General features: G+C 39.2%; 1 long non-coding RNA gene across 1 annotated transcript; it reads left to right on the forward strand.

Annotated features, from left to right (window-relative positions):
* Positions 1 to 9,020: 9,020 nt before the first annotated feature.
* Positions 9,021 to 10,151, forward strand: LOC146707237 (uncharacterized). The gene is made up of 3 exons (XR_014920800.1): positions 9,021 to 9,438; positions 9,736 to 9,878; positions 9,959 to 10,151. It is a non-coding gene; the product is annotated as an uncharacterized LOC146707237 (long non-coding RNA).
* Positions 10,152 to 14,981: the final 4,830 nt, after the last annotated feature.

Below are 14,981 nucleotides of genomic sequence, written 5' to 3' on the forward strand. Positions count from 1 at the left end.
TAAGTTTTGCTGGAAACCTGAATATGGAACAAGCAAAGCTTAATACTAAACAATATATATATTAGCTGTATAATACCAGTAGGCCAGCTCTAATAGTAATTTGGTATGGCTTCGCGGGCCAAATGTAATTAGGCTGCGGGCCAGAGTTTGACACCTGTGTATTAAAGGAACATTGGGGGGTCGATACAGTGCTATTGTGGCTAGTTAAGAATGTGGTTTTTAGAAGTATCACAAGAAAAGTTTATTTCTAAAGGGATACATGTTGTTTGTGGTACTCTGTTTTAAAAACTATTAGCCTCTGTGTCTTTCAGAGCACAAAAGAAAAGTGAAATGCTCCTAAACTAGTTATATTACTACTGAGGTTGAGGCAGTAACAAAGTTCTTTAAATCATCAGGCAAGAAAATCCAGAAACCTTGGGTTAGCCGTGGCTATCCGGGTCATCTGAGCCCGAATAGCCTCCTTCTCCTCCTCCTGCACAGGAAATAATCCAAAGTCCGTTAAATTCAAAAGAGTCACTGAAATAAATGTCTGCTGGGTAAAACACGGTCAGGTTAAAAGCGAGCCGTTTAATGTGGCTGATAAACGAGTACAAAAACAAAAGGCAGATGCACACAAGAAAGAACCTAACTAGAACTAAACTGGGAAAACTAAATGCAAAGAACAAAACCTTGAACGTTGCAAAAACATAAACATGGACACTCCTGGGCCCTGTTTCAGGAAGCCGGTTTGGAAAACTCAGAGTGAAAAACGACACTCACGGTTGAGTAACCCCGAACTGTCCAACTCGGAATATTCCGTTTCAGAAAGGCTGATAACAATTAGTTCAGTCAACGCGGAGTTGCTTTAACCCCAAGTGAAGCGCGCGCACGAGGATACATAAAGCCCTGATAAGCGGAGCACAGATTAAGCGAGTCACCATGGAGACGGAGGGAAAGAAGGCGCGGTCAATGTATTTTACAGCGCTTGAGGCCGAAATTCTGATGGCAGCATATGCCGATAACATGCAAATTCCGCGGAAAAAAGTAACACAGCCTCAGCTGCAAAAGAAAGGGAGCATGCATGGCAAAACATAGCCGACAGAGTCAATGCGTGAGTGTTAATTTAAACATTGATCGAGGGATTTCCACCCATTTAACACATTATTTTATCATATGTTATTTTATTTGTTATTTTATACATTTTATTTTGTGATGTGATGTGAGCGCAGGTGCAACCCAACAGGCCCCAAACGTTCCTGGCAGCAAGTAAAAATGAAATATAAAAATATAGTCCAAACAGGTAAGGTGTAATTGTATTATGAGCCATAGTGCTTGGTCTGTTTGTCCGATGTAAATCAATTGCAGTTAGAGGCTACATTAATTTCCTTTCTGTAAGCACTTATTGAAATTATCTGAGCACATTACAAGTACATATTTGCTTACTCTGTATGCTCAAATGTGGCCCGTTATAGCCAACAGAAAAAAAACGGAGGCCCGAAAAACAGGTGGGGGTCCTCCACCACCACCACTCACAGAGGCTGAGCAGTTGGCCCTCAGCCAAAACAGTGGGCGCCCTGTGGCCGAAGGCATCTCTGCGGGGACATCCTCTGAGGCAATAACCCCGCAAGACACAAGTGCCTACATAAGGGGTAAATTCAAAATAATACATGATGTGCATACATCCTTTCTTCACAGTCACCTTTGCAGTGCGACACATTCATTTGATAAACTCTTTACCATAATGAATTATTTTGTAGTGAAGTTATTTTCCGACTGATTTTGCCTTCCCTCAGGCTTGGTTGTCTTTGAGAGCATAATGACAATGAAGTGTAAGGTGATTGGTATGTTTGTTAATTGCCATTTGGTCCCTTGTAAGTTATAAGTGACCTGTATAAACCTCATATTCTATCAGTTGATGGTGGTGGTGTACTGCATCTGGTGCAGCCTCCTGTTGAGCCAGACCAACATGCAGTTGTGAGTAATACTCCACAGATTATATGAGTTTACAGTAGAACAGCAATGTTGTTTATTTCTTTACTACAGGAAAATAATGAAGAAACATTGACAGCTGTTACAGAGGAGGAAGCAATAGAGACACTTTATGAGGTTTACATCTTTTAATACTTTGTGTACAGGAAATACAGGCGACCAATAAAGCCAGTTGAACAAAAAATCTGTTTATTCTTCTTTCAACATGTTGAGGTGATGGGTCAAAAGAAATGATTGTGACATATGGTGTCTCTGACTGCGCTTCCATCTTGTATGTCCGTGGGAGGGTCAGGATGTTCATGGTTTGGATCACTGCTGATGTTTGGTTCAGAAGGACAGTGTTCTCCTCTAATTGTGGCAATGTTGTGAAGAATCACACATGCCACAATAATGTCACATGCCCTTTCTGGGGTGACCCTGAGTCTTTGCAGGCACTGGAACCGGGCCTTAAGCATTCCGATAGTCATTTCAATTCTGGCTCTTGTCCTGCAATTAGCCAGATTATATCGCTGCTGTGGGCCCGGTTCAGGGTCAGGGTAAGGGGTAAGCAAATAGGGTAAACATGGATACCCCCTATCACCAAGCAAGTAGCCAGTGAACTCTCCTAAGACAGAAGGATACACTTCAGTTCAAATGTCCCTGTAGCAATTGGTCTTTATATATTTTAAAGTATTCTCAACTCACCATGTCCATATTTTGTGCTCAGTGTACATTCACGGAATATTTGTGAGTCATGGACAGAGCCTGGCCACTTGGCTTCCACATTTGTGATAATGTTGGCAGCATCACATATGATCTTCACAGTGCAGAGAACACAAATTAGCATCCATTACTATAATGAAATAATTTGTTAGTTTGAAATGCTACAGGGAACTATGTACCTGCACATTAATGCTGTGGAAATACTTCCTGTTCACATAGTCTCCTTCATTTACTGAAGGAGCAATGATTGGAATGTGAGTGCCATCTGTACAGCCAATCACGCCTGGGAACCGTGAAAATAAATGTAAAATTTATGTAGTAGTCCAAGTATCACCACATCATAAATTAAGTTTTGGTCATCCTGATACCTGCAATTTTGTGGCATCCCTCTTTGATGAATCTTGTGGGTCTATGACCGGGGAACACCACAAACGGGTACAGGAGACGTTTCAGTGCAACTGTAACATTCCTGACTGCCCGACAAACGGTAGCCTTGGAAACGTGCTCAGCATCACCAATATTGTACAGAAAGCTCCCGTTTGCAAGAAACCGAAGTGCAATACAAATAATATGCAATGAACTGAGAGCATGTCCGCGATGTGTCACATGCGTAATATATGGCCTGAGGATGTTATCCAAATAAATTATAGATTGTGCTGAGAAACGGTAACGTTCGCACAGAAAATCATCAGGAAATGATAAAATGTCCAAACGCGCTCTGATCACTCTCTCCCGGCGGAGAGCTCTGCGGAGAATTTGGGCTTCACGATCTACTGGCTCTTCAAGGAAGTGGCACGCCATGTCTGACACTTCCTACTGTCAGGTTTCCGACAAAGGGGCGGAGACAGTCAGGGTTAGTTGTAGTAAACCTGCTAGGGGGCAGGTTAGCTTCACGGAGTGTGTCGTCATAGTGACTCACTCAGGCTGCAGCTGAACTCGCTTTGTGAAACCGAAAACCCAGAGTTTTCGTTAACTCAGGGTATACTTACTCAGTTTTTCCACTAAACCGGCTTCCTGAAACAGGGCCCTGGAGACATGGAACAACAGACAACCTGACAAAGAATGAACAGAAACACACAGAATAAATACACACAAGGGTGATTAGGGGGAAGTGGAAACACATGGGGAAACAGCTGACACTACTCTGACATAAGGAGACAAAGGAAGCAAAGCTGACTACACTGAAATAGGACACAGACCTTCAAAATAAAACAGGAAACATGAGACGCAGACAAGACAATATAAACTTGATAACATAAGAGGGCAAAGGGAGACTAAAACACAGGGGTAGAAGACACAAGAGGAATCTAAATAAACAAATGAGCTTAGATAACCTGATGAACTTAAAAATAAACCATAAACATCAAAAATAAACTAAAACTTAAAACGCTGGGTCAAAAGACCCAGGATCGTGACAGTGGGAGGTTGAAGCTGCCACAGGGCAAAAGCAGGACAGGCTGCCAGTTTATCACAGGGCTAACACAATATATGTGATAGAAAATCAACTGAAATGTTTGATATTTATTTATAATAATAAGAGAATAACTACTATTTATAATAATATTATAGTTGTTATTATAAATATGTGTATATTTTTTATAACACCCAACATAAAAGGCTTCTTTCCAAACCTGAGCTGTTTCAGACGCTTCTTGAAATTCTGACTTCTCTGAACTCAAATTCAAATACAAATACAAATTCAAATTTTATTTGTCACGTACACAGTCATACACAGTACGATATGTAGTGAAATGCTTGGACAACTGCTCGTGACCTAAAGAAAACAAAAAAAGGAAAGGCTATGAATAAGATAGGAAATAAATATGAAAAATTAAAAAGGGTAAATTTAACTAGGAAGGAATAGAATATAAATTAAGGTTAAAAATGAAATAACTGTACAACACAAATTAGAATGAAGGGTAAATTTAACTGGGAAGAATAAGATAAAGATAAATATATAAATTAAAGTTGAAAATAAAATAACTGTACAACAAAATACACAATACACAATATAGAACTATATAAGAATGTATGAAGAAATCTAAATATAAATAAATATATACACAATAACAGCAGCTGTACAAGTATTAACCGGAAATGAAGAATATAGTGACCAGTGTTGTGCAAAACCAAAGTCCAGAAAGTCCAGTGTGTGTAAGAACTATATGTGTGGGTCAGTACTGTGTGGTGGTGTGATTGAGAGACTGTATCGCCTGCGGGAAGAAGCTCCTCCTCAGTCTCTCTGTGTTGGTCTTCAGGGAGCGGAATCGCTTTCCTGACCTCAACAGAGAGAACAGTCTGTTGTTGGGATGGCTGAGGTCCTTCACGATCTTCCTGGCCTTGGTCCAGCACCGAACTCAGTGTAAGGTGTCTGCTCCCTCACTGTGGCTGTGCCTGGAAGTACTTCTGCTTCTTGTCTTCCCCTAATGCAGCTTTAAAGTATTAAGTATGAAGCAACAGTGCTTCTCTTTGCGCCTCTGAAATCTGTGTTCTCTCTACTGATAAACAAAAGAAACAATGTAAAATGTATTAATAAATCAGTAACAAAAATATAGCGTAGAAGGTAAGTAGAGATTTTCATACCATCTTCAAGCCTAATGCTTTTAAGTCCCACACTCAATGCAGCCTGACTCAAAACCTGATTCTAAATGGTTCAGCACAGACACAGACTCGCTGACTTTTTATAGTCACTCTATAAATGCTGTCCATTTAAATCATCTCACTTGTAAACACTGCCGTATCCACCGGAGATCAGTGAGAATGGATTCTGGAGTCTTCCCATCCTCCTGTTAGTGATCCTCCATCTGAATGGATGATAACAACCTTCTGAACTGACTAGCAGGTGTAGAAAGCCCGACTAGCCCATATCTATGGGACTGATCACTGCTGATAAACCCACTAAATGGATGGATAAGAGCTCTGGTCACATTTGGAGTTGGGCCACAGCTCTGCACAGTGGCTGCCAAATGGTCGTCTTCTATTGTGAAATTCAGCACAGCAGAGAAGAAATAGCACATTATGACACAGTATGATGGAAAGGCAAATAAGAAAAGTGTGTAAATTAATAGATTCAACTCATGTTTTACTTTACATTTTGACAGCATGACTGCTCTTCCCTTCCATCAAGTACATTTTTCCACTTCTAGAATCCCTAGAAGCCAGAAACACAAAACAAGGCTACGTCCACACGTACACGGGTGTTTTTGAAAACGGAGATTTTCCGTTTTCGTTTTTTTTAAAAATCCCGTCCACACGTAAAAGCCAAAGACGAAGGAAAACGCTGCTAGGAACATGCCAAAGCAGCAGATGGCGCTATATTCCTATCCATGTAGAAATGTTGGCCAATCAGAAGTCAGCCTGGGTGGGAAAGAGTAAACAAAGATGGCGCATAGAAGCAGAACTGAGTCCTATGTGTGGAGGGACAGTAACTGTGTAAGCATTTAAACACTGCAGAGAGTAAAATGAACAGTAATGGTATTTTGTGTAAGTCCGCCATTGTAGAAATTCATTTCACCGAAACAATAACCTGGCGCACAGTGTGACGTCAAAAAATGCGCACACCTTTGACGCTGCGTTTTCTCCGTTTTTCTCGTCCACACGTAAACGCAAAAACTGAGTTTTCAAAAATATCCACCCTGGCTGGAGTTTTTAAAAATCTCCGTTTTCAGTGACCGAAAACGCCGTTTACGTGTGGACGAAAGGTGCGAACGCATAGAAAAATCTGCGTTTTCAAAAGTACCCGGGTACGTGTGGACGTAGCCCAAGATACTGCTGTTATTATTAAATAGTTTCAATTTGTTTCTTAGTTTATTTGTGATTTAAATTTTCACCTTTCATCTTTATGCTTAGTTTGTTCTGGTTACTTTGAATTTTGTAGCCTCGAGCTTATTTCTCAGACTATCTCCTTTTGTAATTTGTAAAAATAGTTCAGTGAGTTTATTTTCCTCCATTGTCCTGCGTTCTGTGTCACGTCTGTGTTTCTGTTCTTGCACACCAAGTTACTTATTGTGTTAGTCTGTTGTCTCTTGTGGTTTTTATTTAGTTTTACGTCGCTTGTCTCGTTTTCTTATTTAGGTTCAGCTGCCCTCCCAGGTGTCTCCTGTTTGTCCTGAGCTCCTTGTGTATTTACTCCCTCAGTTTGTCTTAATTGGTTGCTGTGTCCTCCCTCTCTGTATTGTTTCCTTCCTCAGTGTTTCCCTGGTTTTGCTAGTATCCAGTTTCCCTGCTGCTGCCCTGCCACTGTGTTTTTGTATTTTTTGCTACTGCATTGAAGCTGATCTTTGAGTTCATCCTTTGTCTCCTGAGTTCTGCATTTGGGTCCATATTTGAAATATATTCGAAAAACTAACTCTGTAGGTGCTCACACGCCACTGCACGCTCATGCATGTGTGGAAAAGAAAGAGAAAGAGAGAAATACTGCTACAAGCTAGTTCAGAAATCAGAAAGGGTTTTATTGCCAAATGTTGAGCAGGTTTACAACATTAGGAAATTGCTGCGGTGCTTCAGTGCAAACATACTGTTATAAATTACGTTTAAATAGACATGAAAATAAAAATAAGAGTAAGAATTAAAAGTGCTAAGTAGATAGATATATACATGATATATACATGAGTGCAGGTGGCGATCAGTGCCAAACATGGAATGATGCAGTGAACACAGCGTAGGGTCATGTGTTAGTGGTGGGAACAGTCATACGGTTATTGTTCATGTGTCCGACAGCAGAGGGGAAGAAACTGTTCTTATGGCGAGAGGTTTTGGTGCGAATGGACCGGAGCCTCCTGCCTGAGGGGAGCAGGTCAAACAGACTGTGTCCAGGGTGAGAAGGGTCAGCTGTGATCCGAGCTGCACGCCGCAATGTCCTGGAGGTGTACAGGTCCTGCAGAGATGGGAGTCTGCAGCCAATCACCTTCTCAGCAGAGCGCACAACACGCTGCAGTCTCTGTTTGTCCCTGATAGTGGCTCCAGCGTACCACACAGTGATGGAGGAGGTGAGGATGGACTCGATGATTGCAGTGTAGAATTGCGTCATCGTCCGTGTTGGCAGGTTGAATTTCTTCAGCTGCCTCAGGAAGTACATCCTCTGCTGGGCTTTCTTAATGACGGAGGTGATGGTGGGCTCCCACTTCAGGTCCTGGGTGATGGTGGTGGTAGTTGTGATAAATGGTAGTTTAAATTGTGTCCAGGTAATGAACCATTAAATCTCCTCTTGCACCATCTGAATCTCTCTGCAATCACATCACATAGTATGCATATTTTAATTTATACAGCCAAATATCACAAATCTGACCTTAAGGTCTTTGCCACCTGGACACACACACACCAACCGCTCTGAAGAAGCTTAGAGTGGATTTGGAAATAGACACCTGAGGTGAAAGAATTCAATTGATTAAAGTTGTGCTATTATTAAAAAGGTAACAATATCAAGATATGATTCAGGAGGATGTGAAACAACTTCTTAGGTTATGTACTTATTGATTATCAATAATTAACAATGAATATGTTTATTTTACAACCATGCAAACATGACTGATTAACCTGCATGGGGAAAAACTGAATATTGAGTATTAACAACTAAGAGTGCAATAAGTGACCACTGAAAGAGGCCCACACAAAAAGTTTTAAGGCTGTAAGACAGCTGTATGTCACAGAACAATGAACTTCATTTTGAGCTTACTCATAATCAAATAGCATTTCATATCTTTGTTCACTAAGGCAGGAAAACAGCCTCAAGGTTTTGTACTGAGTGAATGAGACATTGTGGATTCGTTTCTGTCAAACATCGGTGTTCAATGTTGTCACTTATGGAAGTGCAATAACGATATGTACAAGACAAATAAAAGAAAAGAAATTGTTATATCAAGTGAGCCAATATCACATTAACTGAACAACTGATGTTTCATGCTTTTTTTATACTGCTTTTATAAAAAGTTTGAGACAGACCCTAATGAGCTACTGAAGCAAATAAATAACTGTCACTGAGCTTTGCATCTATATCACTGAAAAAGGCAAAGAGTTTGTGAAACAGAACAATTGGGACTGCGAGTATAGTTGCTGCACAATATGTTGTTCAGGTGGTAAGCCAACCATCTGTAAGTATATTACTCTTCTCTCAGGTTTCACGGTGTGCACAGAGGTGGATTTGCACAAGAGAATCTTTCACGACCATAGCTGTGAGAAAAATGATCGTCTGTATCACGTGCACATAACTCTGACCCATGGAACACATTACCATCATCTATGTGGCGGCTCTCTGATCCACAGCCAGTGGGTTCTAACTGCAGCTCACTGCTGGAAAGATCAACCTGGATGGTGAAATATGTATTTTTCTTGTTTAGTTGGTTGGTTTTTTAAACTTCCAGGAAGAGCAAAAAAATGTAGCAACATCTGTAGTCTATGAACAAAATGACATCATGCTTCTGAAGTTACAAACCCCCATTAGTGACTGCAGAGCTTCTTTATTAACAATAATGTAACTGAGACTTGAATATTGAGCAGAGGGTTCTGGTTTTGATTTTAGGTACCTGCTTAGGAGCTACATCCATGATCTATAATAACTGACAATAAAACACGAGCATGAGGAAATGGAAGGAAATGTAATGTTTTAATAAAATGTTTGAATCTGAAAAGATTAGCTGACTTAGAGTGAACTGGAAATACTCAGCCTGCAGACATGGAGATGGAATTTTATTTATTTTTTAATTTGTAGGATGGATGTCATTCAGATTGCAGGCCATGGTGGCTATACGGTTGATGTAAACTACAACAAACGTAAGACCAGTATTGTTTTGATTATTTCACAATTTTTTAGTTTATATTATACTTTGATTTTGTCTTGTGTGCCTGTTATAGTTACTTTTTCATTTTATTTGAAAACTGTGATGACATAAAGTATTTATTTCATTTTTTTGTGGATATACTGTCAATTTCCCTCCTTTTTAAATGCTGCTCAGCTTCTTCTAGAGAACACATTTTGTTCCAGAAATGAGGCAAATCATGTTTCTTTCAATATCTGATTTCCTTGCATGAAACATGCAGTAGCATTTGTTATTTTCCTTTTTTCTCTAGTCCCTGATGAACCGCCTCATCTCCAGTGTGCAAAGATGCATGTTGTTGAGTGTGAGCTTAACCTCCATCCATGTAATTCAGCATTCTTATGGCCAAATGGAAACACGATGTGTTACAAAGAACCTCGAGTGGACATATGTAAGGTGAGTTACCATGCTGCCAACATTTTATCTGTATCATTATCAGATGTTTTGGTACAAAATATTTATGTTTTCTCTCTCAGGGTGATTCTGGTGGTGGAGTGATGGCCAAAAACAACAAGATTCATGGTGTGCATGTTGGTGGTTGTGAACCTGCCTGTACCGGACCAACTATTTCTCTGAAGGTCTGCTCTTACATTGGTTGGATAAATCAAGTCATTACACGGAGTAATGGAAAATAATAAAATTAAAATAACATTCAAAATAAACAGTCCGCTCTGCAAGAAGCTGCTTCGGTGTGAATTGTTTCTACATGTGAACTTTCGATTGTTAAAATATAAATATGTCATGTGTGTTTTCAATGTAGTTTCAGGCGTCAAGTAGATCATTCAGTTGTTCAGAAACGGTGAAGTTTGCATGAAGGTTGTTGGGTCCTTTTTGCCAGATGATATTAAGTACAATTACTACAGTAAAGTACAAATGTAAGGAATTTGTACTTTATTTTATTTTATTTGGTCTTTCCATCACATTTGTGGCTTCTTCTCCGCTGCTTCTAAGTGGAAATTGGTACATTTAACTTCACTACAAATATCTGACATCTTTAGTTGTTATTTTACAGATGAAGATTTGTGCTCATGAAACACATGAAGTACAATTTTGTTTCTGTAGTTGATCAATCAGTTATTTGACTTGCATGAATTTAGCAACTATTATTATATGTTTAATCTTTAAAAGTACTTACTGTTGATATTATTTTCTGTAAATTGTTCAAAATCATAAATGTGTGAGAAGCACTCAATCAGGGACGACTCCAGCATCAAACCTTTAGGAGGGCTCAGCTCAGTCTTAATGTCATGCTTTTAGTGTTGCCTTCAAAAGAAATGTAATTTTTGGATGACCTACAGCAGTGTCTAAGAATAACAGATTTTAATATAATACATCAGCTTTACGGTGGTCACTTTAGTTTAAAACCCGATGCAATGGCACAGTCATGTTGACCAGTAAATTTCAAAAACAGTTTAAGAAAAAGCAGATCAGAGGAGAAACCTGCACGGCATTGTTTCAGTCTCTTAACCACATAGAGGCCAGTCCACCAAATCATCAAGTATTTAAAGTACCATTATACAATACAGACAGTTCAAAATCCCCCTGCGACTCCACCTGCACAAGAAGCAAACTGGTAATAGAGCTGGTTTTAAATGACAGCTTTTGAATTCATGCAAACCCAAACACTTTGTTGAGCAGACTCAGCACAGAGACTCGTGTACACCAATTATAGTAGTAGCATTCATCCTGTTCAAGTTTACAGTGATGTGAATGCTGCTAAATGCTATTATTCACATTAATAGCAGAGTGCTACTGAAAAGCACACAACGCATCCATTTAATGCATGTAGATTTTGTGAAAAATCCACCTGATCTCTGTTAGTTCCAGTCTCTCTGTCCGCGCTTCCTCTTTGTACTGACAATCACACACAAACATTTTATATTCAACTAAAACAATAACGAAAAATATATTCTTGTAATAATTATTTTAAGAGCATCGTTTGATAAGAGCATAGCACCCTGCTTAGTTATGAGCGATCACCATAGATGAATGTGGGCAAAGCAGAAGTGACATATATGTAGCCAGGTGGAAGGTCTTTATTATCGGACATGTCCCTGACTTTGACTTCATGTCCACTCTTACCCGTTTCTTATATGTGCTGAGTTCCTCCATCTGTCTCCCTCTCTGTCATCCCCTCTCAGTCTTTGTGCAGTCACCCAAAGGTTAATTATAAAAGTATATCAGAGTTTACAACCGAATAAAAGGCATAAACTGGTCCATATCAGTTTGCTGCTGCTGGCGAGGGCGTTGCTAGGATCTTGAAGCATACAGGGCTTACAACAGCCCTGAAGTCTTTTGAATTTTCACTCAATAACAGCACCTTTTAAAGTTATTTGTTTTTATTTATTTAAACATATAGTAAAATTAATATAAAGTGGTAAATGTTATGCACTACCTAAAGTGTGAAGTCACAGAATGATACTATTTAGTGCAGTTTTTAATCATTACCAGTCTTCATCTTAGAGCTTGTGCTCTTATTGTGCCATGATGTCTCCTTTTAAACTGTGTGGATGTTCACCTCTTCTTCATCCTTCCTGTTCCTTTCACCAAACTGCTCACTCTTGTTCTCCTCTGATCTCACTTCCTGTTCTGGTTATAAGAAGAATGCAGTCAGCATGTGTCAAAGACACTCCCTCCAAATATATGATTTTTGATATGATGATTAGATATTTAACATTTTATTTATCAACTATTTTATGCACTAAATCAATTATTAAACAAATATCATATTGTAGAAAAGCAAATAATAATGCACTAAGCAGTTTCATGCCACAAGAGCTAAATGGTCACTTCACTGTATTTATTTCCCACAAACTACTATACCTAGGATCTTCAGGTTTCCACTATATTTCATTAATCTGCAGCGACTGTAGAACATAAAGTATATTGACCTCTATTGTTTTCTTTATGACTTGGCCTGAATACACACACATACACATCTTTGAATAGCACAACAAATGAGGTAATTTTCCATGTGTTTTAATAGGTTTTAGTGATTTATGGGTTTTATGTATGTGTGTGTATTTTGGTCTTCAGTGTAAATTTATACAAACTGTAATTATTTCAGATGAAAGATCCGTTATTTAATGTTGCTTAATGTTGACTCTATGGAGAATAAAGCCTTACATGAGTGTTGCTATTTTTAATTGTGGAGTGGAAGACCTACTGTACTTGTTGTTTAGTCTGTGATCTGAATGATGAATTTAACCAAACTGAAAGCAAAGGTTACAGCTGGGATATTCCACACATTTGAAAGACTCATTGTGTAACTCAGATGTTTATGAGCTTTGATCACTCCAGCATAATAATTATCATGTAACTGCAAGAAGACTTAATGAAACTGAAACAATGCACCCTAACACAGGCATTTGAACTGTAGGCTAATGAGTACATGAAGTGTACCTCTACAGCTGAAAAGAGTTTGCCTCTATAATTTCTGGATCTACTGATTTGTTTCTGATGTATCTCTTCTTTTATTTAGCCTGTATTATGAACAGAAAGATGATGAAATCCTCTTTATTTGAGAAAGTGTCCTTAAACTATTTTTCCTCCTTCTTACTGAGTTTCCGAGCTACCTCTTTGTTAAGTGAATAAACTATTTGAACAAGAAAGATATCATGGCATTTATGATGATACAGTGTGTGTGTGTGTGTGTGTGTGTGTGTGTGTGTGTGTGTGTGTGTGTGTGTGTGTGTGTGTACGCTCGGCAGAGGGGAGGTCAAGACAGGAGCTGAGTTGACCTGGTACATCAAGTTTGGATTTGCCCAGTTGTTGGTAAACAAAAAAGATTTAAACTCAAAAGATTTTGAGTTCATGCACACTGGAAAAAAAATTCTCTTCATCACAATCATTTGTTTAAAAATATGGCTGTTTTACTGATCTATGGTTATTATTAAAGAGGAAGGAAAGAAGAAGAGGAAGCCTGAGCCCAGGTTCTGTCCATTTTCATAACAAGTGACAGCACAGACATCTGAGCTTTTTCGTCATAAAGATTGTGATGTGAAGCATCAGCAGGTAAAGTGTCGTTAAAGTGTCACTTCAATAATGCTGCTGGCAGAAAGAAGTGTTGACACATACTAGCTTTGAATAAAAGGCTTAAAACACAAACAGTCTAATCCTGGGTGTTGCTTTTAAGCTTAAAGAATATAATAAGTTCTAAGACAATTCAGTTTACTTCTTACTGTCCATGTTGTGTTGTGGTATTTACTTTATCATGAATGTACGTGATAGGTTTGTAGCTTGAACCCATCCGCTGGAACGTTGAAGACAATATAATTACACTGCTAAGCAAGACACAAATAGGCAAAGTTCTTCATGTTACTCGTGCACGGGAGAGACCGGACAGAGTGCCGTTCCTTCACTTGACCCCAGTTGCTCTCGTCCGTTCTCCCGTACCACTGTCCTTTTATTGAGGTTACATGAATATGCATAGGTTCATTAACATGTGACGTCTACATACACACAAAGAGTACCTTGCCTGTGTGTGTGTGTGTGTGTGTGTGTGTGTGTGTGTGTGTGTCGGGTACTGCTGATCAAAGGGTCATAAAAGCACACAAGCAAACATCCTTGGTCAGGAAGAGGGTAGACCCCCCCTCATCCTAGATAACACAGTAAGGAAGTCCAGCAGTTCATTTATACACAAAAAGCACTTAGACTAGAACAGACGTAATTACGTTAATCCTACCATAAAACAATAAGAGAAGGTATGACCTCTCTCATGCTCCCAGGATGTAGGTGTGGAATGCACACCAAGCCTCTGTAGCCTGTTAAAGATCACACAACTTATCACTACACAATTGATTATACACCTCTAAGCATCTATGGTTAAATATTTCTAAGCATAAATGACAATCAACAATACAAACTCTAACATTCCCCCGTTTTTGACCTTTATGCTAGAAAGTTCCCAGTTATGAATACCTCATGTCTGACAGTTTCAATGCAAACATTTTTATACTCAGCATATGTCAAATCACCCTAAATTATTGCAAAGATACACAGTTTAATAAATGTATTAGCAGTTATCCCATTCATTGAGCTCATCTCATGGCAAACTGCATCTTACGAGCAACCAAAGAAATTGTTGATTTAATAGTGAAACTAAGAAAGTAACATTTTCAAACACATCTCAGCTTGGTGGTGCTTCCTCCAGGTGTGCACATCACATGTCTCTCTGCAGGGTGGTTTGAGTTCTGCAGGACGTCATAATGTCTCTTCCAGTTGTTTCATTGTCCATAGGACCAGAGTCCAAATGTATGTAGAATAAACATTCAAACATACCAGTTAGTGTTGTTGTTTGTCAACATGGGTCTCAGCTATTTCCAAAGCTGCAGACCTCTCAGCACCCTAGTTTTATGGCCTCCACCAACCCCCATCACCTCATTCAAGCCTTCGTCCTGTGAGGGGGATATTTATGACTCCTTAATTGTCCACGCTCTGCAGAGAAACACCTCTGTGGAAAGGGTGCAGGGTTCCGTTGTCTTACTGCTGTTATGATCC

Source organism: Copadichromis virginalis, linkage group LG6 (assembly GCF_057382275.1).
Source record: "Copadichromis virginalis isolate Kocher_CV1m ecotype Utaka linkage group LG6, C_Virginalis_male_GT1.1, whole genome shotgun sequence".
NCBI classification, from domain to species: domain Eukaryota; kingdom Metazoa; phylum Chordata; class Actinopteri; order Cichliformes; family Cichlidae; genus Copadichromis; species Copadichromis virginalis.